This window comes from Ursus americanus, chromosome 8, assembly GCF_024610735.1.
Source record: "Ursus americanus isolate L20-20 chromosome 8, mUrsAme1.1.p, whole genome shotgun sequence".
Lineage (NCBI taxonomy): Eukaryota > Metazoa > Chordata > Mammalia > Carnivora > Ursidae > Ursus > Ursus americanus.
Genome location: NC_142134.1, coordinates 1,786,614 through 1,810,539, shown reverse-complemented (window position 1 = coordinate 1,810,539; position 23,926 = coordinate 1,786,614). Strand labels below are relative to the sequence as shown.

Sequence of the window (23,926 nt, the reverse complement as noted above, 5' to 3'; positions counted from 1 at the left end):
CTTGGGAGGGGTCCTCTCTGCCTCTTGGACACGAATGTTTGTTTCCCTCGCTAGATTAGGGAAGTTTTCAGCTACAATTTGTCCAAATATGTCTTCTAGACCTCTGTTTTTCTCCATCTCCTCGGGGATCCCGATGATTCTAATATTGGATAGTTTCATTGAGTCAGTAATCTCCCGTAACCTACATTTGTGGGCGTGGATTTTTTTAAGACCATCTTCTATTTTCATTTTTTCCTCTATTAACCCATCCTCCAATTCACTAACCCGTTCCTCTGCTTCTGCGACCCTGGCCGTCGGAGCCTCTAGTTTTGCCTGCATTTGGCTCATAGAATTTTTAATTTCTGTCAGATTCATTCTCATTTCTGTCCTTAGGGATTCTATATTCTCAGTAACCTTTTCGTTAATAGTTTTTTCAATTCTACTCATCATTTTGACCATCGTTACTCTGAATTCCATTTCTGATACTTTGGTTACATCCATATCCATTATTTCTGTGGCAGAGGCCACAGACTCACTGTCTTTTCTTTGCTGGGGGGGGGCTTCTCCTTCTTGTCATTCTGATGAGGAGAGGTTGCGGGATTGTCCAGAGCCCAAATTATTGACTGGGTCCCAGGCTGTGCCCCTTGTTTTACAGGGATCTTAGGGATGTGGGCTTCTTCTTTAAAGATTTTATTTATTTATTTATGTGGCAGCCAACCTGCGAGAGAGGGAACAGAAGCAGGGGAGTGGGAGAGGAAGAAGCAGGCTCCCAGCGGAGGAGCCCGATGAGGGACTCCTTTCCGGAACGCTGGGATCACGCCCTAAGCCGAAAACAGGCCCTCAATGACTGCGCCAGCCAGGTGCCTCGGGTTGTGGGCTTCTTGATTTTTCAGCCTGCCTTCTGTGTTCTGGGGGAGGGGCCTGCCGCGCCGATACTCAGGCAACCCTGTTTGGGTAGAGTCTCCGTGTCCCCTGCGAGGGGGAATGGGGATGGGCACTCTCTGAGCCAGTATTTCCAGGCTTTTGTTCTCTGGCGGCTTTCCCTGGCAGTCTGCTGTGCCTCTTCTGAGAGTCAGAGCAGCAGCGGCCAAATCTCAGCCTCTGTCACAGAACAGAGGGATTGCGGCCCATTCTCTACTAATGTTCTGGCCACTTTAACTCTGCTACTGTTGGTGCTGCTCAACCCTGTAGCGTCCCGGGATGTGCGCCCCACACCCGGCATCCCAGCCCTCACTTCCAGGGCCGGCGCGTCTCAGTCCTTTGTGTTTCTAATGCCGCCAGCCGCCAGCCGCCCCGTGCGTGCTCCCGGAAGCTCCTGGTCTCAGTCTGGATCCGGTGAGCGCACTGAGATTCCGGTGTTCCGCGAGATGCCTGGTGGCGCGCGCACCCGGCTCACGGTCTCAGTCCGCTGTTTTGCGGGTGCCGACCACGAGCCCGCCTGCTCCCCCGTGCAAGTGGCTGTCGCTTCCCGCCGCCCAAATGCGGCAGCTCCCTCCCCCTTCCGTTTATCTTCCGATATCTGTGCGCGGTTTCATGGCTCCCCGCTTCATACCTCAATACTCAGCGCTGGAGATGTTCATTTGTAGAGATCTAGATGCGTCTTCCTGCGTCTCAGGCTGGTTCCATGGTTGTTTAGGCTGGTCTGGTACCTATCCAGCTCGACTCAGGGGACCAGCTGAAAACGGTGTCTCCTACTCCTCCGCCATCTTAACTCCTCTCTAAATGTTTTTTATTATATTATGTTAGTCACCATACAGTACATCCCTGGTTTTTGATGTAAAGTTCGATGATTCTTTAGTTGCATATACTACCCAGTGCACCATGCAATACATGCCCTCCTTACTACCCATAACCAGTCTATCCCATTCCCTCAACCCCTCCGCTCTGAAGCCCTCAGTTTGTTTCTCAGAGTCCATAGTCTCTCATGCTTCATTCCCCCTTCTGATTACCCGCCCTTTCTTTATCCCTTTCTTCCCCTACCGATCCTCCTTGTTCTTATGTTCCATAGATGAGAAAAATCATATGATAATTGTCTTTCTCTGCTTGACTTATTTCACTTAGCATTATCTCCTCCAGTGTCATCCATGTTGCAGCAAATGTTGAGAACTTGTTCTTTCTGATAGATGAGTAATATTCCATTGTATATATGGACACAACTTCTTATTCCAGTCATCTTTTGAAGGGCATCTCGGTTCCTTCCATGATTTAGCTATTGTGAACAATGCTGCTATGAACATTGGGGTGTATATGGCCCTTCTCTTCACTATGTCTGTCTCTTTGGGGTAAATACCCAGTAGTGCAATGGCTGGATCATAGGGTAGCTCACTTTTTAACTTTTTAAGGGACCTCCACACTGTTTTCCAGAGTGGCTGTACCAACTTGCATTCCCACCAACAATGTAGGAGGGATCCCCTTTCTCCACATCCTCTCCAGCAATTGTTGTCTCTTGCCTTGTCAATTTTTGCCATTCTAACTGGTGTAAGGTGGTATCTTAGTGTGGTTTTGATTTGAATTTCCCTGATGGCTGGTGATTTTGAACATTTTTTCATGTGTCTGTTAGCCATTTGTATGTCATCATTGGAAAAGTGTCTGTTCATGTCTTCTGCCCATTTTTTGATTTCTTTGTTTCTCGCGTATTGAGTTTGAGAAGTTCTTTGTAGATCTTGGATACCAGTCTTTTATCTGTAGCATCATTTGCAAATATATTCTCCCATTCTGTGGGCTGCCTCTTAGTTTTTTTGACTGTTTCTTTGGCTGTGCAGAGGGCTTTAATCTTGATGAAGTCCCACAAGTTCATTTTATCTTTTGTTTCTCTTGCCTTTGGAGATGTGTCATGAAAAAGGTTGCTTTGGCCGATGTCGTAGAGGTTGCTGCCTATGTTCTCCTCTAGGATTTCAATGGATTCCTGTCTCACATCAAGGTCTTTCATCCATTTGGAGTTTACCTTTGTGTATGGTGTGAGAGAGTGGTCAAGTTTCATTCTTTTGCATGTAGCTGTCCAATTTTCCCAGCACCATTTATTGAAGAGACTGTCTTTTTCCCACCGGATGTTTTTTCCTGCTTTATCAAAGATTAGTTGCCCAAAGAGCCGAGGGTCCATTTCTGGGCTCTCTATTCTGTTCCATTGGTCTATGTGTCTGTTTTTGTGCCAGTACCATGCTGTCTTTGTGATCACAGCTTTGTAGTACAGCTCGAAATCTGGCATTGTGATGCCCCCAGCTTTGTTTTTCCTTTTCAACAGTTCCTTGGCAATTCGGGGCCTTTTTTGGTTCCATACAAATTTAAGGACTATTTGCTCCAGTTCTTTGAAAAATGTCATCGGTATTTTGATCGGGATACCATTGAGAGTGTAGATTGCTCTGTGTAGCATGGACATTTTAACTATGTTAATTCTTCCGATCCATGAGCATGGAATATTTTTCCATCTTTTTGTGTCTTCTTCAATGTCTTTCAAGAGTGATTTATAGGGGGAGGAGTTAAGATGGCGGAGGAGTTGGAGACACCTTTTTTAGCTGGTCCCCCGAGTCGAGCTGGATAGGTACCAGACCAGCCTAAACAACCATGGAACCAGCCTGAGATGCAGGAAGATGCATCTGGATCTCTACAAATGAACATCTCCAGCGCAGAATATTGAGGTACGAAGCGGGGAGCCATGAAACAGTGCACAGATATCGGAAGATAAATGGAAGTGGGAGGGAGCCGACGCCTTCGGGCGCCGGGAAGCGGTAGCCACTTGCTCGGGAGAGCGGGCGGGGCTCGCGGGCGGCACCCGCAAAACAGCAGACTGAAACCCTGATCCGGATGCGCGCGCCACCAGGCATCTCGCGGAACACCGGAATCCCGGTGCGCTCACTGGATCCAGACTGAGACCAGGAGCTTCTGGAACATGCGTGGGGCTGCTGGCGGCTGGCGGCGTTAGAAACACAATGGACAGAGACGCGCCGGCCCTGGAAGTGAGGGCTGGGATACCAGGTGTGGGGCGCACATCCCTGGACGCTGCAGGGTTGAGCAGCACCAACAGTAACGGAGTTAAAGTGGCCAGAACATTAGTAGAGAACGGGCCGCAATCCCTCTGTTCTGTGACAGAGGCTGAAATTCGGCCGCTGCTGCTCTGACTTTCAGAAGAGGCACAACAAAGCACCAGGGAGGGCTGCCAGAGAACAAAAGTCTGGAAATACTGGCTCAGAGAGTGCCCATCCCCATCCTCCCTCGCAGGGGACACGGAGATACTACCCAAACAGGGTTGCCTGAGTATCGGTGCGGCAGGCCCCTCCCCCAGAACACAGAAGGCAGGCTGAAAAATCAAGAAGCCCACAACCCGGGCACCTGGGTGGCTTAGTCATTGAGCGGCTGTCTTCGGCTTAGGGCGTGATCCCGGCGTTCCGGAAAGGAGTCCCTCATCGGGCTCCTCCACTGGGAGCCTGCTTCTTCCTCTCCCACTCCCCTGCTTCTGTTCCCTCTCTCGCAGGTTGGCTGCCACATAAATAAATAAATAAAATCTTTAAAGAAGAAGCCCACATCCCTAAGATCCCTATAAAACAAGGGGCACAGTCTAGGACCCAGTCAATAATTTGGGCTCTGGACAATCCCGCAACCTCTCCTCATCAGAATGACAAGAAGAAGAAGCCCCCCCCCCCCAGCAAAGAAAAGACAGTGAGTCTGTGGCCTCTGCCACAGAAATAATGGTTATGGATGTAACCAAAGTATCAGAAATGGAATTCAGAGTAACGATGGTCAAAATGATGAGTAGAATTGAAAAAACTATTAACGAAAAGGTTACTGAGAATATAGAATCCCTAAGGACAGAAATGAGAGTGAATCTGACAGAAATTAAAAATTCTATGAGCCAAATGCAGGCAAAACTAGAGGCTCTGATGGCCAGGGTCACCGAAGCAGAGGAACGGGTTAGTGAATTGGAGGATGGGTTAATAGAGGAAAAAACGAAAATAGAAGATGGTCTTAAAAAATCCAAGCCCACAAATGTAGGTTACGGGAGATTACTGACTGAATGAACGATCCAATGTTAGAATCATTGGCATCCCCGAGGGGATGGAGAAAAACAGAGGTCTAGAAGAGATATTTGAACAAATTGTAGCTGAAAACTTCCCTAATCTAGCGAGGGAAATAAACATTCGTGTCCAGGAGACAGAGAGGACCCCTCCCAAGCTCAACCACGAGAAACCTACGCCACGTCACGTCATAGTGCATTTCGCAAATATTAGATGCAAGGATACAGTATTGAAAGCGGCCAGGGCAAAGAAATTTCTCACGTACCAAGGCAAAGGCATCAGAATTACGTCAGACCTGTCTACACAGACCTGGAATGAGAGAAAGGGTTGGGGGAGCATATTTAAAGCTCTTTCAGAGAAAAACATGCAGCCAAGGATCCTTTATCCAGCAAGGCTGTCATTCAGAATTGATGGAGAAATAAAGACATTTCAGAATCGCCAGTCACTAACCAATTTTGTAACCACGAAACCAGCCCTACAAGAGATATTACGGGGGGTTCTATAAAAGTAAAAAGGCCCCAAGAGTGATACAGAACAGAAAGTCACAGCCAATACAAACAAAGACTAAAATGATATCTCTCAGTACTCAGTCTTAATGTTAATGGCTTAAATGCTCCCATAACACGCCACAGGGTTGCAGATTGGATAAAAAGAAATGACCCATCCATTTGCTGTCTACAAGAGACTCAATTCGAATCCAAAGATGCATTCAGACTGAGAGTAAGGGGATGGAGTACCATCTTTCACGCAAATGGACCTCAAAAGAAAGCTGGGGTAGCAATTCTCATATCAGATAAATTGGATTTTAAACTACAGACTATAGTTAGAGATGCAGAAGGGCACTATATTATTCTTAAAGGAAGTATTCAACAAGCGGATATGACAATTATAAATATATATGCCCCCAACAGGGGAGCAGCAAGATACACAAGCCAGAATAAAGAGACGTATAGACAAAAATACATTAATAGTAGGGGACCTCAACACTCCACTATCAGAAATAGACAGAACACCCTGGCAAAAACTAAGCAAAGAATCAAAGGCTTTGAATGCCATACTCGACAAGTTGGACCTCATAGATATATATAGAACACTACACCCCAGAACCAAAGAATACTCATTCTATTCTAATGCCCATGGAACATTCTCAAGAATAGATCATGTTCTGGGACACAAAACAGGTCTCAACCGATACCAAAAGATTGAAATGATCCCCTGCATATTCTCAGACCACAACGCTCTGAAATTGGAACTCAACCACAAGGAAAAATTTGGAAGAAACTCAAACACTTGGAGACTAAGAACCATCCTGCTCGGGAATGACTCGATAAACCAGGAAATCAAAAATCAAATTAAACAATTTATGGAGACCAATGAGAATGAAAATACAACAGTCCAAAACCTATGGAATACTGCAAAGGCAGTCCTAAGGGGGAAATACAGAGCCATCCAAGCCTCACTCAAAAGAATAGAAAAATCTAAAATGCAGTTTTTATATTCTCACCTCAAGAAGCTGGAACAGCAACAGAGGGACAGGCCTAATCCACGCACGAGGAAGCAGTTGACCAAAATAAAAGCAGAAATCAATCAGTCAGAAACCAGAAGTACAGTAGAGCAGATCAACAGGACTAGAAGCTGGTTCTTTGAGAGAATCAATAAAATTGACAGACCACTGGCAAGACTTATCCAAAAGAAAAGAGAAAGGACCCAGATTATTAAAATTATGAATGAAAAAGGAGAGGTCACGACGAGCACCATTGAAATTGGAAGGATTATTAGAAATTTTTATCAACAGCTATATGCCAATAAACTGAACAATCTGGAAGAGATGGAATCCTTCCTGGAAACCTATAACTACCAAGATTGAAACAGGAAGAAACTGATTTCTTAAACAGGCCAATTAATTATGAAGAGATTGAGTCAGTGATAAAGAACCTTCCAAATAACAAAACGCCAGGCCCGGGCGGTTTTCCTGGGGAATTCTACCAAACATTCAAAGAAGAAATAATGCCTATTCTCCTAAAGCTATTTCAAAAAATAGAAACAGAAGGAAAGCTACCAAACTCATTCTATGAGGCCAATATTACCTTGATCCCCAAACCAGGCAAAGACCTCCTCAAAAAGGAGCATTACAGACAGATCTCCCTAATGAATATGGACGCCAAAATCCTCAACAAGATACTTGCTAATAGAATCCAACAGTACATTAAAAGGAATATCCATCACGGTCAAGTGGGATTCATACCTGGGATGCAAGCGTGGTTCAATATTCGCAAATCAATCAGCGTGATACATATCAACAAGAAAAGACTCACGAACCATATGAGCCTCTCAATAGATGCTGAAAAAGCATTTGACAAAATACAGCATCCTTTCCTGATTAAAACCCCTCAGAGTGTAGGAATAGAAGTTACATTTCTCAATCTCATAAAAGCCATCTATGAAAAGCCTACTGCAAATATTATTCTCAATGGGGAAAAGCTGGAAGCCTTTCCCTTAAGATCAGGAACTCGACAAGGATGCCCACTCTCGCCACTATTATTCAACATAGTACTAGAAGTCCTTGCAACAGCAATCAGATGACAAAAAGGGATCAAAGGTATTCAGATCGGCAAAGAAGAAGTCAAAATGTCTCTCTTCGCAGATGACATGATACTCTATATGGAAAACCCAAAAGAAGCCACTCCCAAACTATTAGAAGTTATAGAGCAATTCAGTAACGTGGCGGAATACAAAATCAATGCTCAGAAATCAGTTGCATTTCTATACACGAATAACGAGACCGAAGAAAGAGAAATTAGGGAATCCATCCCATTGACAATAGCACCAAAAACCATACGTTACCTTGGAATTAACTTAACCAGAGACGTAAAGGACCTATATTCTAGAAACTATAAATCACTCTTGAAAGACATTGAGGAAGACATAAAAAGATGGAAAGATATTCCATGCTCATGGATTGGAAGAATTAACATAGTTAAAATGTCCATGCTACCCAGAGCAATCTACACTTTCAATGCTATCCTGATCAAAATACCGAGGACATTTTTCAAAGAACTGGAACAAATAGTCCTTAAATTTGTATGGAAACAGAAGAGGCCCCGAATTGCCAAGGAACTGTTGAAAAGGAAAAACAAAGCTGGGGGCATCACAATGCTGATTTCGAGCTGTACTACAAAGCTGTGATCACAAAGACAGCATGGTACTGGCACAAAAACAGACACATAGACCAATGGAACAGAATAGAGAGCCCAGAAATGGACCCTCAGCTCTTTGGGCAACTAATCTTTGATAAAGCAGGAAAAAACATCCGGTGTATAAAAGACAGTCTCTTCAATAAATGGTGCTGGGAAAATTGGACAGCTACATGCAAAAGAATGAAACTTGACCACTCTCTCACACCATACACAAAAATAAACTCCAAATGGATGAAAGACCTCGATGTGAGACAGGGATCCATCAAAATTCTAGAGGAGAACATAAGCAGCAACCTCTACGACATCGGCCAAAGCAACCTTTTTCATGACACATCCCCAAAGGCAAGAGAAACAAAAGATAAAATGAATTTATGGGACTTCATCAAGATTAAAAGTTTCTGCACAGCCAAGGAAACAGTCAGAAAAACTAAGAGGCAGCCCACGGAATGGGAGAATATATTTGCAAATGACACTACAGATAAAGGACTGGTATCCAAGATCTACAAAGAATTTCTCAAACTCAATACACGAGAAACAAAGAAACAAATCAAAAAATGGGCAGAAGATATGAACAGACACTTTTCCAATGAAGACATACAAATGGCTAACAGACACATGAAAAAATGTTCAAAATCATTAGCCATCAAGGAAATTCAAATCAAAACCACACTGAGATACCACCTTACGCCAGTTAGAATGGCAAAAATAGACAAGGCAAGAGACAACAATTGTTGGAGAGGATGTGGAGAAAGGGGATCCCTCCTACATTGTTGGTGGGAATGCAAGTTGGTACAGCCACTCTGGAAAACAGTGTGGAGGTCCCTTAAAAATTAAAAATTGAGCTACCCTATGATCCAGCCATTGCACTACTGGGTGTTTACCCCAAAGATACAGACGTAGTGAAGAGAAGGGCCATATGCACCCCAATGTTCATAGCAGCAATGTCCACAATAGCTAAATCGTGGAAGGAGCCGAGATGCCCTTCAACAGATGACTGGATTAAGAAGTTGTGGTCCATATATACAATGGAATATTACTCAGCTATCAGAAAGAACGAGTTCTCAACATTTGCTACAACATGGATGGCACTGGAGGAGATAATGCTAAGTGAAATAAGTCAAGCAGAGAAAGACAACTATCATATGATTTCTCTCATCTATGGAACATAAGAACTAGGATGATCGGTAGGGGAAGAAAGGGATAAAGAAAGGGGGGGTAATCAGAAGGGGGAATGAAACATGAGAGACTATGGACTATGAGAAACAAACTGAGGGCTTCAGAGGGGAGGGGCGTGGGTAATGGGATAGACTGGTGATGGGTAGTAAGGAGGGCACGTATTGCATGGTGCACTGGGTGTTATACAGAACTAATGAGTCATCGAGCCTTACATCGGAAACCGGGGATGTACTGTATGGTGACTAACATAATATAATAAAAAATCATTAACAACAAAAATATATATATATATATAAAAGAAAAATGTCATTGGTATGTTGATCATAATGGGCAGAAGATATGAATAGACACTTTTCCAATGAAGACATACAAATGGCTAACAGACACATGAAAAAATTTTCAAAATCATTAGCCATCAGGGAAATTCAAATCAAAACCACACTGTGATACCACCTTACGCCAGTTAGAATGGCAAAAATTGACAAGGCAAGAAACAAGAATTGTTGGAGAAGATGTGGAGAAAGGGTATCCCTCCTGCATTGTTGGTGGGAATGCAAGTTGGTACAGCCACTCTGGAAAACAGTGTGGAGGTCCCTTAAAAAGTTAAAAATTGAGCTACCCTATGATCCAGCCATTGCACTACTGGGTATTTACCCCAAGGATACAGACGTAGTGAAGAGAAGGGCCATATGCACCCCAATGTTCATAACAACATTGTCCACAATAGCTAAATCGTGGAGGGAGCCGAGATGCCCTTCAACAGATGACTGGATTAAGAAGATGTGGTCCATATATACAATGGAATATTAGTCAGCTATCAAAAAGAACGATTTCTCAACATTTGCTGCAACATGGACGGCACTGGAGGAGATAATGCTAAGTGAAATAAGTCAAGCAGAGAAAGACAATTATATGGTTTCACTCATCTATGGAAGATAAGAACTAGGAAGATCGGTAGGAGAAGCAAGGGATAAAGAAAGGGGGGTAATCAGAAGGGGGAATGAAGCATGAAAGGCTATGGACTCTGAGAAACAAACTGAGGGCTTCAGAGGGGAGGGAGGTGGGGGAATGGGATAGGCTGGTGATGGGTAGTAAGGAGGGCACATATTGCATGGTGCACTGGGTGTTATACGCAACTAATGAATCATGGAACTTTACATCAAATAACCAGGGATGTACTGTATGATGACTAACATAATATAATAAAAAAATATTATTATAATTAAAAAAACAAAAAGAAAAGAGTGATTTATAGTTTCTAGAATATAGATCCTTTACGTGTCTGGTTAAATTAATTCCAAGGTAACGTATGGATTTTGGTGCTATTGTCAATGGGATGGATTCCCTAATTTCTCTTTCTTCAGTCTCATTATTAGTGTATAGAAATGCAACTGATTTCTGAGCATTGATTTTGTATCCTGCCACGTTACTGAATTGCTCTATAACTTCTAATAGTTTGGGAGTGGATTCTTTTGTGTTTTCCATATAGGGTATCATGTCATCTGCGAAGAGAGACAGTTTGACTTCTTCTTTGCAGTTTTGGATACCTTTTCCCCTTTTTGTTGTCTGATTGCTGTTGCAAGGACTTCTAGTACTATGTTGAATAATAGTGGCGAGAGTGGGCATCCTTGTCGTGTTCCTGATCTTAAGGGAAAGGCTTCCAGCTTTTCCCCATTGAGAAAGATTTGCTATAGACTTTTCATAGATAGTTTTTATCAGATTGAGGAATGTGCCCTCTATCCCTACAATCTGAAGGGTTTTAATCGGGAAAGGATGCTGTATTTTGTCAAATGCTTTTTCTGCATCTATTAAGAGAATCATATGATTGTTGGCTTTTTCCTTCTGGATAAAATCTAGGACACTGATCAGTTTGGGAATGTTGAACCACGCTTGCATCCCAGGGATGAATCCCACTTGGTCATGATGGATAATCCTTTTAATGTACTGTTTGATTCCATTAGCCCGGATCTTGTTAAGGATTTTGGCGTCCATGTTCATTTGGGAAATTGGTCTGTAATTCTCCTTTTTGATGGGGTCTTTGCCTGGTTTGGGGATCAAGGTAATATTGGCCTCATAGAATGAGTTTGGTAGCTTTCCTTCTGTTTCTATTTTTTGAAATAGCTTTAGGAGAATAGGTATTATTTCTTCTTTGAATGTTTGGTAGAATTCCCCAGGAAAACCGTCCGGGCCTGGCGTTTTGTTTTTTGGAAGGTTGTTTATCACTGACTCAATCTCTTCATAATTAATTGGCCTGTTTAAAAAATCACTTTCTTCCTGTTTCAGTCTTGGTAGTTTATAGGTTTCCAGGAAGGCCTCCATCTCTTCCAGATTGCTTAATTTATTGGCATAAAGCTGTTGATAAAAGTGTCTAATAATCCTTCCAATTTCTTTGGTGTTGGTTGTGACCTCTCCTTTTTCATTCATAATTTTATTAATTTGGGTCCTTTATTCTTTTGGATAAGTCTTGCCACTGGTCTGTCAATTTTATTGATTCTCTCAAAGAACCAGCTTCTAGTTCTGTTGATCTCCTCTACTGTACTCCTGGTTTCTCATTCATTGATTTCTGCTCTAATCTTGGTCAACTCCTTCCTTGTGCCTAGATTAGGCCTGTCCCTCTGTTGCTGTTCCAGCTTCTTGAGGTGAGACTATAAAAACTGCATTTTAGATTTTTCTATTCTTTTGAGTGAGGCTTGGATGGCTATGTATTTCCCCCTTAGGACTGCCTTTGCAGTATCCCATAGGTTTTGGACCGTTGTGTTTTCATTCTCGTTCGTCTCCATAAATTGTTTAAATTGATTTTGATTTCCTGGCTTATCGAGTCATTTCTGAGCAGGATGGTTCTTAGTCTCCAAGTCTACCAAGTGTTTGAGTTTCTTCCAAATTTTTTCTTGTGGTTGAGTTCCAATTTCAGAGTGTTGTGGTCTGAGAATATGCAGGGGAAAATTTCAGTCTTTTGGTATCAGTTGAGACCTGTTTTGTGTCCCAGAACATGGTCTGTTCTTGCGAATGTTCCATGGGCATTAGAATAGAATGAGTATTCTTTGGTTCTGGGGTGTAGTGTTCTATATATACCTATGAGGTCCAGCTCATCGAGTATGGCATTCAAAGCTCTTGTTTCTTTGCTGATTTCTTGCTTCGGTGATCTGTCTATTTCTGATAGTGGAGTGTTGAGGTCCCCTACTATTAATGTATTTTATCTATATGTCTCTTTATTCTGGTTAAGAGTTGGCTTGTGTATCTTGCTGCTCCCCTGTTGGGGGCATATATATTTATAATTGTCATATCCACTTGTTGGATACATCCTTTAAGAATAATATAGTGCCCTTCTGTGTCTCTAACTATAGTCTTTAGTTTAAAATCCAATCTGTCTGATATGAGAATTGCTACCCCAGCTTTCTTTTGAGGTCCATTGGTGTGAAAGATGGTATTCCATCCCTTTACTCTCAGTCTGAATGTATCTTTAGGTTCAAAATGAGTCTCTTGTAGACAGCAAATGGATGGGTCATGTCTTATTATCCAATCTGCCACCCTATGGCGTTTTATGGGAGCATTCAGGCCATTCACATGGAGACTGAATATTGAGAGATATGATTTTAATGATGCCATGTTGCCAGTACAGTCTTTGTTTCTATAGCTTGTGACTTTCTGTTCTGTATCACTGTTGGGGCCTTTTTACTTTTCTAGAACCCCCCTTAATATCTCCTGTAGGGCTGGTTTCGTGGTTACGAAATTGGTCAATTACTGGCGATTCTGGAAGGTCTTTATCTTTCCATCAAATCTGAATGACAGCCTTGCTGGATAAAGGATCCTTGGCTGCATGTTTTTCTCTGAAAGAGCTTTAAAAATGCCCCCCCAACACATTCTCTCATTCCAGGTCTGTGTAGACAGGTCTGACGTAATTCTGATACCTTTGCCTCGGTACGTGAGAAATTTCTTTGCCCTGGCCGCTTTCAATACTGTATCCTTGGATCTAATATTTGCGAAATGCACTATGATGTGACGTGGTGTAGGTTTGTCGTGGTTGAGCTTGTGAGGGGTCCTCTCTGCCTCTTGGACACGAATGTTTGTTTCCCTTGTTAGATTAGGGAAGTTTTCAGCTACAATTTGTTCAAATATCTCTTCTAGACCTCTGTTTTTCTCCACCCCCTCAGGGATGCGGATGATTCTGACATTGGAACGTTTCATTGAGTCAGTAATCTCCCGTTACCTACATTCCTGAGCGTGGATTGTTTTGAGTCCAGATTCTATTCTAGCTTTCTCTTCTACTAACCCATCCTCCAATTCACTGATACGTTCTTCTGCCTTGGTGACCCTGGCCGTCAGAGCCTCTAGTTTTGACTGCATTTGGCTCATAGAATTTTTAATTTCTGCCAGATTTGCTCTCATTTCCGCTCTTAGAGATTCTATATTCTCATTAACATTTTCATTAATACTTTTTTCAAGTCCACACATCATCTTGACCATTGTTACTCTGAACTCCATTTCAGATAATTTGGTTATATCCATATCTATATCCATTAGTTCTGCGGCAGAGGCCACAGACTCATTGTCTTTTTTTTTTTTTGCCTGGGGGGGGGATTTCTCTTTCTCATCATTCTGATAAGGAGAGGTTGCGGGGTTGTCCAGAGCCTAAATTATTGACCAGGACCCAGGCTGTGCACCCTTGTTTTATAGGGATCTTAGGGATGTGGGCTTCTTGATTTTTCAGCCTGCCTTCTAGGGGAGGGGCCTGCTGCGCCGATACTCAGGCAACCCTGTTTGGGTAGCGTCTCCATGTCCCCTGCGAGGGTGGATGGGGATGGGCACACTCTGAGCTGGTATTTCCAGGCGTTTGTTCTCTGGCGGCCTTCCCTGGTGGTTTGCTCTGCCTCTTCTGAGAGTCAGAGCAGCAGTGGCTGAATCTTAGCCTGTGTCTCAGAACAGAGTGATCGCAGATCATTCTCCACTGATGTTCTGGCCACTTTAACTCTGATTCTGTTGGTGCTGCTCAACCCTGCAGCTTCCCGGGATGTGTGCCCCACACCCAGCGTCACAGCCCTCACATCCAGGGCCGGCGTTTCTCTGTCCTTTGTGTTTCTAACACTGCCAGCTGCCAGCCACCCCCACATGCTCCCGGAGCTCCCGGTCTCAGTCTGGTTCCAGTGAGCACCCCGGAGTTCCGGTTTTCAGTCTGGTCACGACATTTTGCTGGCTTTAAAATTGGTAGCAGTCATGGGACTCCATCAGTGAAAGCAACCAAGGGCACATGTGGGTGCATTTCTTTAGCCAACATCAACTGAGACCCCACTGTGGGCCACACTCCATATTAGTTGCTGGGAACAAGTTGGCTCTATCCTTGAGGTTCCCATTGCAGACGACACATGACAAGCCACCCATAGAATGTCTCTGTCTTATTCATCCCTGCATCCCTCATGCCTCACACAGTGCCCAGCACATAGTAGGAGCTCAATAAATAGCAATTTCCTTGGAGAGTGGGACAGTGTGGCGGTCAAGTCTCTGGCATTTGGAATCTGGGAACTTGGGTTTGAATTACAGCCTGTCCAGCTATGTGCTGTGCAGCTCTGGGCAGGTCACTTCATCTCTCTGAGACCCAGTTTCCTTGTGGATAGGATGGGAACTTAGATCACAGGGCCTGTGGGGGGTTAAGGAGCTGATTTGTGAAAAGAGCCTGGCCTGTGCTCAGCACTCAGATTACACCTACTGGAGTTAATGTGGTCACCGTAATGTCAGCGAGTTCTGGCAAACAATCCAGTCTCCATTCACTTTCTGGAAAGTGAGAAGGGCTGACAGACCGCCTCTGTGTCATCCACACTAGGAACCACAAAATCAAAACTGGTGATTGACCTTCCTTCCCTTCATCTCTCCTTCTTCCCTGCCTCTCCCCTGCCGTGCTCTCCCATTTCAACTCTTCTCTGTGCTTGGTGCCCCCTCCTCCCGGAGAGAGCTACATTCAGGTAGGAATCCAGCGAGGAGGTTTCCAGGAGCAGTCTGGCTCACTGGCTGCTTTGTAGACTGAGGTGGGAGACTGGGGTTGTGAAATCAGAGAGAAGTAAATATGTGTGATGTTTGTCTTGTTTTCTTCATATATCAATGACAAAATAGTAGGAGATATTACGTGGATGGGTTTCAGGTGTGCTGTGCTATTTAAGATGATCTTTCCCTGAGACCTGCTCTTTCCTGCTCTGCGTCTGCCAAGCAGCAAACCTGGCTCATGTTTGAATCTTGTGTGTTGGGAACTGAGCAGGGGGAGTTACCGGGTCTGGTGTGGTATGACCCCTGCCAGAGGCGGTCTGGTGGGATACAGTCTGTCCTGCACACTTGAGCTGGAGACAGAGTGCTTCCCTGCGAGCCAGGTGCAGGAGGTCCCGGGGACCCTCTCCCTCTGCACCTTCGGGTCTCGGACCAGCCCCTGCAGGGGCCGCCCTCAGGTCTGCCCTGGGGGAAAGGGCACTGCCAGGGAGGGCGGCACAGAGAATGCTCCCTGTGGGGCTCCTGCACTGCTCCCAGGTCCTGCTGCAGAAGTGAGGTGGGTGGCACGCCCTGGAGCACATCTCTCTCCTCCTCTCCTCGCCCACATCCCCGGTCCTGGCATCAGAATAAAACCTGCACTTGGCTCCGTGGGAGAGAGGCCCGGGTGCAGTGGCCCAGAGACCCTCCCCGGCTGGCGGGAATTCTAGAGGCCTGTGTGAAGGCTGCTGGGTTGGCTGCACACAATGGCTCTCATGGTCCCACTGACCTCCTGGGACCGGCTAGGCCCAGGACAGAGGCTCTGAGCACCAGAGCCAGAGTCCCTGCTCCTGTCGAACCCGCTGCTCCAGCCACTCAGCGATGAGCCTGCTTCCCACCTCGTGGTCACGGCCCACCCTGGGTCCTCCGCTCAGGCCTGCCTGGGGCCTCCCCAGTCCTTCCAGGTCTCGGCTCTTGGGGCAAACGCTGGCAGGCATGGGTGTTGGTGGGGCTGCACTTGCTGTAGAGCCCCTGTCACCCCCCTGACAGAGGAGAGGAATTTGGACAAGTTAGTTTCCTTTCTTGCCTCTGTGGAGACGTGTGGAGGGCCTGGGTCACCTCGTGGCAGCGTTTCTCAGGCTCTGGAGATGACTCGTGTACATGAGAACCAAACAAAGCACTCAGATGGGAAGGAAATTCCATGCAGTGTGAATTCAGAATATGTTAAGCAGTTAGGATTAAAATTGCATACATTTCACTTTCCACTTTTGTAAAAAAATAAAACAAATACAACTTGTATTATAGTTGAAAAAGTAGTCTCTTCTGTCCCCTCTTCTTGCGGGAATCTATAAAGGCATAAGAGTAATGACGCTAACATGAGGTGTACTGATTGGCTTTTACCTGAAAGCCACAGGCAGGGTTTGATGATGAGTGAGGAAGAAGAAGGAATGTGAGCAAGGAAAAGAGGGCAGTTTCAGGTCTCTGTCCATTGTGCAGGTGCCGGTGTCAGGATGGGTCATACTGCAGGTGGGGTGGGGGCAGGGTCCCCACTCTCAGCCTCTGTCATCAGACTTCCTCTCCTCACAGGCCCAGAGGGCAGGACTTGGCCTTTCTCACCTGGAGTTAAGTACATTAACTTCCCCAGTGGGAGCTTTGCATAGAGAGGAGCTTCCCTGCCTTCCCCTGGGACCATGGTGAAGCTTCCTTGCCCACAGCATAGTTTCTGGACTGGATAGTTGGGTTGGACTCTGTGTTTTAGCAGCTCACTTAGCAGGGCCCAATTCCTTCCTCTTGTCCCTGGACGTGAGTTCCAGAACCCAGGACTCCAGATCCCTGATCTTGGACACCAGCTCCCCCAACTGACCCTGTGTCTTGATCTCATTCTTCTGAGTGACCACAGAGCAGAAGGGACACGACAAACCTTTCCCATGGGGCTCCTTCGGCCATGAATTGATGCACTAGTGGCCGCGGATATAAGCACAGTTTAGGTACATAGGTTTTTCTAGATAACCTAGGCAGATGAGACATTTGCTTTGTTCTTTAAAATGTTCAGCCAGACCCACTCTCGGGAATAATAAGTATACTGGAGTTACCTAATGACCCAAATGACCATGAGGGCTTGAGGTTTTATCCTCTTTGCTTGCATAGACCTGTCATGTACCTAGTATTTCTCATCCCTCTACAAGGATATGGCCTACAGCATAATACAAATATGAATATGAATATAAATATAAATAAATGACTCTTGGCCCAGAACTTCTGATATCTGAGATGCTATTTAGGATAAATGGTGCAATTGGTCATTCAGCTTTGACCTGAGCTGGTGAAATGAACCAGATCTGGGGTGTCCGATATCGTAGCCACCAACTACCCGTGGCCTTCGAGCACCTGGAATTCAGCTCACCTGAATTGAGATGTGCTCTGAGTGTAAAATGCACCCTGGATGCTGAAACCAGAATAAGAAAGAGAACTTAAATTATTTTATTGAGATTTTTAAAACACTGTCTCATTGACGTAAATGCATGTTGGTGTGCTACCATTTTTCCAATTACAATTCTTTTGACTTTTCTCCTTTTACTGTGTGTAATGTGGCTACTAGAAAAGTTATGATTGACGCAGGTGGGTCACATTAGACGTCTGCCAGACGCTGCCAGACTCGGCTCAGAGAGCCTCCAGCTTGGGAAGCTGGTCCCACCTGGCCGCCACTCAGACCCGGAGCAGCAGCTGAGGGGTGGAAACAGTAAATGGGGAGCTCAGTTCAGCATCTCGTGGGACAGTCCAAGCTATGATCTGGTTAAGGAAAAGGAAGACTTGGTCATCTCTCCAGCGTGGGTATTGAAAATCTAGTCCTGCCCGCAGCTCCGGGAGCAGAGAGCCCGAGTGCCCCCAGTGTCTCTAGGTGCACACGCTGTGCTTAGAATTGAGTTGGGCTCAGAAACACTTGCTGTATTAGTAAAATACTTCATTCCCCAGACTTTGCTCTCTCATATTTGCCTTTCGTAGAACCCTGAGAAGTTAAAAACAAAATTGCACAAGATTGGGTGTGTCCTCTGTGAGATTCTTCTCGGGTTTCCCACTCCCTCCAAAGGTGACTCGGTTCTGGAACAAGAATGATCTACAAGGGGCACTTTCTGTGAAAGTGTTCTCTTCCCACCTACCATACCAGCATTCACCTCTTGAATCTGATTCATTTTAATTTAATTCTAGGAGAAAAGCGATTTGCTGCTGACAGAAAGCTTGTGCCACAAATGATTTTATTCGGCATTGACCAAAATTTCAAAGGGAGCTACACATTCAGAAAATTTGAATTTGAGTATTTACAAATCTCAAGAATTGCCTGTGGCCAATAAGTATAATTTTTTTCTTGTCTTCTGGACAAAATCAGTCATGTATTTAACTTCATCAACATTACTCCATATATATTACTCCATATATATACTTGTAAAAATTCATGCTTCATCATTAATCCACACCATGGAAGGTAAAATTCCAATTTCAACTCGACTCATATTTTCTTAAGATTAAAGCCTTCAGCTTTACTAATTAATAGTCACCCGTCACTAATATCGGTACAAATTCTCTTTCACTTTAGCTCAGCTATTTAGAACACGCAGGTCCAGACTGATGGACACACAACCTATTTGCTAAGGAATCATGGGGAACCAAGCAACGGGGTGGCATTTGGCTCTGCTTCGTTCCCATCCTCTGAGATGGATTCTTCACGTTGATTTTATTGCCACTCAGTGACTAAAAAAAGAAATCTCTTATTGCTACCATGTTTTATTGCACAGTGAAATATAAAAATACAGGTGTATCAAAACCATGAAGCCAAATATATGTGAGATTCATAATATGGGAAGGTCATAACAGTTCATAAATTATACATATTTTAAATATCCTTTTTGGCGAACCCTCAGAGAAATTTGAGGGGTTTTTGTTGTTGTGCCTCACTTATTTTGTGTTTTTCTCTTCAAATAGAGAAAGCCCTGGTGGATTTTCAGACTTGAGTGACACCTGAACTTTTGGTGAGTCCAGTGGTCGCAAACACAGCCGGCCGCTAGGTGGTGCTGCGTCTGAAACTATGCCAGCTCTTCCCTTTTCCCTCTTCCCTGTCCCCACCCAGGCTTACCCCCTCCTCCATTCTACTATCTGAAATGCCCAGCAGAGGGCAAGGACCCATCTGATTCCACAACTGCTCAGTTTAGTAAACATTTCTGTCTCTTGATAATGAGGGGTATCTTCACCACCCGCTCCTCACAAGACTACTAAAAATTAGAGTAGTTTAAACTCATAGGTAAATGTTCAGCCTGCCTTCTTTCTGGAAATCTTTATCCTTTTTATAGGGAGGAGAGCGGCAGAGGAAGAGGGAGAGAGAGAATCTTTTTTTATTTTGTTTTATTTTAAAGATTTTATTTATTTGACTCAGAAAGAGACAGCCAGAGAGAGAGAGGGAACACAAGCAGGGGGAGTGGGAGAGGAAGAAGCAGGCTCCCAGCGGAGGAGCCTGATAGGGGCTCGATCCTAGACCTCTGGGATCACACCCTGAGCCGAAGGCAGACACTTAATGACTGCACCACCCTGAGATCATGACTCGAGTCAAAATCGAGAGTCAGACATTGAAGTGACTAAGCTATCCAGGCACCCCATTAAACCTTAATGACATGGCAAAACTCGACTAAATCCAGTCTCCCCTCAATTATTCCTACCTGTAGGAACTTTTCCTTTTGTCCCAACACAAATCATTTCTTTATGTTGCTCTCCCAGAACAACTTATAAATGCTGCTGCTTCTTCTTTCTCCCTTCTCTCTTTTTAAAAAGATTTTATTTATTTATTTTAGAGTGAGAGCACTCACAAGCAGGGATAGGAGCAGAGAGAGAGAGAGAGAGAGGAACATACTCCTTCCTGAGTGTGGAACTGATACAGGGCTGGATTCCAGGACCCTGAGATAATGACCTGAGCTGAAACCAAGAATCTAATGCCCATCTGACTGAAACACCCAGGTACCCAACTTATAAACATTTCTAATAGAATCGGTTACTATTTTCTTTTTGGATGGGTGTCGTCTTAATTCTTTTTGAATGAGACAAATTTAATAGCTGGGTCTGTGGTCTTGATTTTGGATATCAACTACAAGGAATATCCAGCAAAAAGTACACAACAAATAGTTATTACTGGATTGATGTAGAATTTAATTTTATAACTTGAAATCAATCTGATTTCCCTTATATTATCTCTTGATTTTCATGCTCCCTACACTTTTTTGCTTATCTAGGAGTAATGTAAAACAATATAACATAACTGAAGGGAGAAAACCTGATTGGACATTATGCAAAGAATAAACCAAAGGCCATTTACCTAAGTTGTGGTACGATGTCAAGAAGGGAAATATGGGGGCACCTGGGTGACACAGCGGTTAAGCGTCAGCCTTCGGCTCAGGGCATGATCCCGGCACTATGGGATCGAGCCCCACATCAGGCTCCTCCGCTATGAGCCTGCTTCTTCCTCTCCCACTCCCCCTGCTTGTGTTCCCTCTCTCCCTGGCTGTCTCTATCTCTGTCAAATAAATAAATAAAATCTTTTTTTAAAAAAAAGAAGGGAAATATGAAGATGTTATGAAAATTATTTGTAATTTCCCATCTCAGAAGTAAAGTCTACAATTCTCATTATTCTTGGACATTTTCAAATGTATCCAAATTTGTGGTGAACAAAAGAAAGCAAATATGAAACTCATGAGTTGCAATATTTAGAAATGGTGGTTGGATTTGACTGTGAGGCACACAGCCTTCTAACAGGCTATACATGCTGTGGGGTCACACTTTGGTCAGCCACCCGCAGATTCAAAACTCATACACTTTATTAGCATTAACAAGGGGTGAAAAATTGTGTGAAATGGCTGATCAGTAATAATTGTTCTGTGAATATGAATTTTAGTTTGGATAAAAGACACGATATGATTTACTGCAACTTTAGATGTCTCGTTTCTATTATGCTCTCTTGCAAAATTTTAAAAAAGGAAAGGCTGTTGTCCAATTTCGGGTGGTCTGGGGCCCATTCCAGTTTGTCTAACAATGCTTGAAAATACGTATTTGCAATCATGGAGAAAAACAGTTGGGGAGAAATGACTGGGTCCAGAGAGTGAGCTTGGAGAGAACACTTCCCAAAACACTTTCGCTACTTTGAAAAAATTGAAATATAAGAATAAGTGTATTCCTTTTTACATCAGTGGGATATGTGACTAATTCCATAGAGATAGATATTGACCGTTTAATATTGGGTTAAAAGAGATCAGGAGGAATCCCCATTTTTCATTTTTTTTTTAATGATTTATTTGTATGTTTTAGAGAGAGAGAGACAGCGTGAGTTGGAGGAGCAGAGGGAGGGGGAGAATCTCAAGCAGACTCCATGTTGAATGCAGAGCCCAATGCGGGGCTCCCCTAGGAACCCCCATTTTTCTTAAAGGGTGTTAGCAGACATGGTTTAAGACAGGGCTTCTCAACCTTGGCTCTGTTGACATTTGGGGCAAGGGAACTCTTGTGGGAGCTGCAGGGAGCCTGGTAGTGTGTGGAGCAGCATCCCCGGCCTCTACCCACCAAATGCCAGTAGCACCCGCCCCACAGTTGGGAACCTTCAATGTACCCAGACATTGCCAAGTGTTCCCTGGGGGCCAAAGCACTCCCTGTTTGGGGACCACTGGAAGCCAATATAATGTGTCCAGAGAACTGGGAAGATACACCCTCTGGGTATAATATTCTATTATGTACCCCTTAATGGAGTAAAAATAATCTCAGACCGAAGAGACATTGATGGGATGTAAATACAGGGAGAGCAAGAATGCCAATGGAAGCCTCATCACTGTGTAAACACCTGGAGGCCAGGATTCAAGGCGAGTAGAGAGGAGCCCTACATTAATTTATTTTCATTCATTAAAATGATTGATAATCATTCATTCCATTCATGGGTTTCTCACATTCTACAGAGGGTGGCTAAGGAGAGAGCAAGATGGAGAGTATAGACAAGGTTGATTAAACTGTTACTGAGCTACTACCACCCATGCCTGGCAACATGTATGTAATTTTGTCCCACATTGACTCTGAGTTTGAGAATCCCAGGCACAGATGTGAGTCTCAGTACTCAGTCTGAAGAAGTGGATTATTTCAGGATGTTCATAAATCAAAGTGCAGTATAGCCTGAGACAGCCTGAACAGCATTGGCCAATAGGATTCCGTGATGTAAACGATCTCTGTCTGCCCTGTCCAATATGGTAGCACCAGCTCGGAGTGGCTCTTGAGCCCTTGAAATGTAGCCACCTTTCTTGTGTCACATGTGGAAATGTGAACATTTGGGGGATAGTGAATTAAAAATACATTGTTTAGGGTGCCTGGGTGGCTCAGTTGGTTAAAAGACCATCTCTTGATCTCAGCTCAGGTCTTGATGGTTGTGTGTTCAATCTCTGCCTTGCACTCCACACTGGGCAGGAGCCTCCTTAAAAAACAAAACCAAACCCAAAACATCATTTACATTTACTTCACCATTTTCATTGCTCTTGTTTCCAGTGTGCTTATTAGAAAACATGAAACCATGTCTGTGTCTTGCATTAGGTTTTTATCAGAGAGCCCTGATCTAGAAGGTGGAGAATTCTGCACTGTCAGGACACCTTAAACTCAACCCTGCTCTGGGTTAGTGTCTGGGCCAGGCAGGACCTCCAGGCAGAACTGGGGATCCACCTAAGTTCGGATCCTTCTCCCATCTCAGCTCAAAGCCCAGTGAGGATTCTAGACTTGGTTTCCAATCGGCATTTCAGATCTCTCTTGGTTTGGACCATGTGCCCTTGATTTTGTGTGTTCATTCGTTAGCACTAGAAAGGACATTTAGTTAGGACCCATTAGCACTAGAAAGGACATTTAGTTAGGACCCATTAGGTAGTTCCACTTTAAGGATGAAAGGATTTCAGGAAACAATAGCATTTAAATCACAGATGATCCTGCCATTCAGCTGTCCAGGTGATCTCCCTCTGGGAAGCCACCATGAAGTAGTTTGAAGAGGCGAGCCAATGTCCTGTCTGCCTAGCATTTCTGGAGAAGTGCTTTGTGGAAAATGTATAAATAAATAAATAAATAAATAAATAAATAAATAAATAAATATTTATGTATAAATAAATAAATAAATAAATAAATAAATAAATAAATAAATAAATAAATAAATTTCTGGTTCCTGGCACAGGACTCCTAAAATCCTTGCAGTTTCCTGAGGGATAGGAGAGCCTTCTGTTAGTCATAAAATCTCCAACAGACCTCTTCAGAGTTTAGGCTAAAGAGCTGACATAGGGCGGGGCCCAGAAATGGCATTGCAGTGGGGCTGGTCACCAGAAGGACCAAACTGGGAGTCAAGGATTGGAAATTTCAGCCCCAGCCACTGGCCATCTGTGAGGGGAGGGGGCTGAAGATTGGGTTATAAAAAGTCTTGAACAAGAGGTTGGTGAACACATTAATATTCTGGAAAAGTGATTTTTCCCCCAGAGAGGGCGTGGAAGCTCTCCACCACTCCCCACCCCCTTTAGACCTTCCTTGCTATACGCATCTCTTCCATTGGGCGTTTCCTGAGTTGTATTCTTTATAATA

At 44.1% G+C, this 23,926-nt stretch overlaps 1 protein-coding gene across 7 annotated transcripts in view; it reads left to right on the top strand.

Moving 5' to 3' along the window:
- LOC123789071 (uncharacterized) overlaps nt 1-23,926 on the top strand; it is an 81,263-nt gene that overhangs the window by 32,565 nt on the left and 24,772 nt on the right. For 5 of the 7 annotated variants that reach the window (XM_087863938.1, XM_087863939.1, XM_087863940.1 and 2 more), the window contains exon 3: nt 19,286-19,332. The exons of 1 other annotated variant lie outside the window; for it this stretch is intronic. The gene's annotated coding sequence lies outside the window, so the exon portion shown is untranslated. Of the gene's footprint in view, nt 1-19,285; nt 19,333-20,145; nt 20,309-23,926 lie in introns of all 7 variants that reach the window. One more of the 7 variants, XM_087863935.1, reaches the window with a different exon arrangement.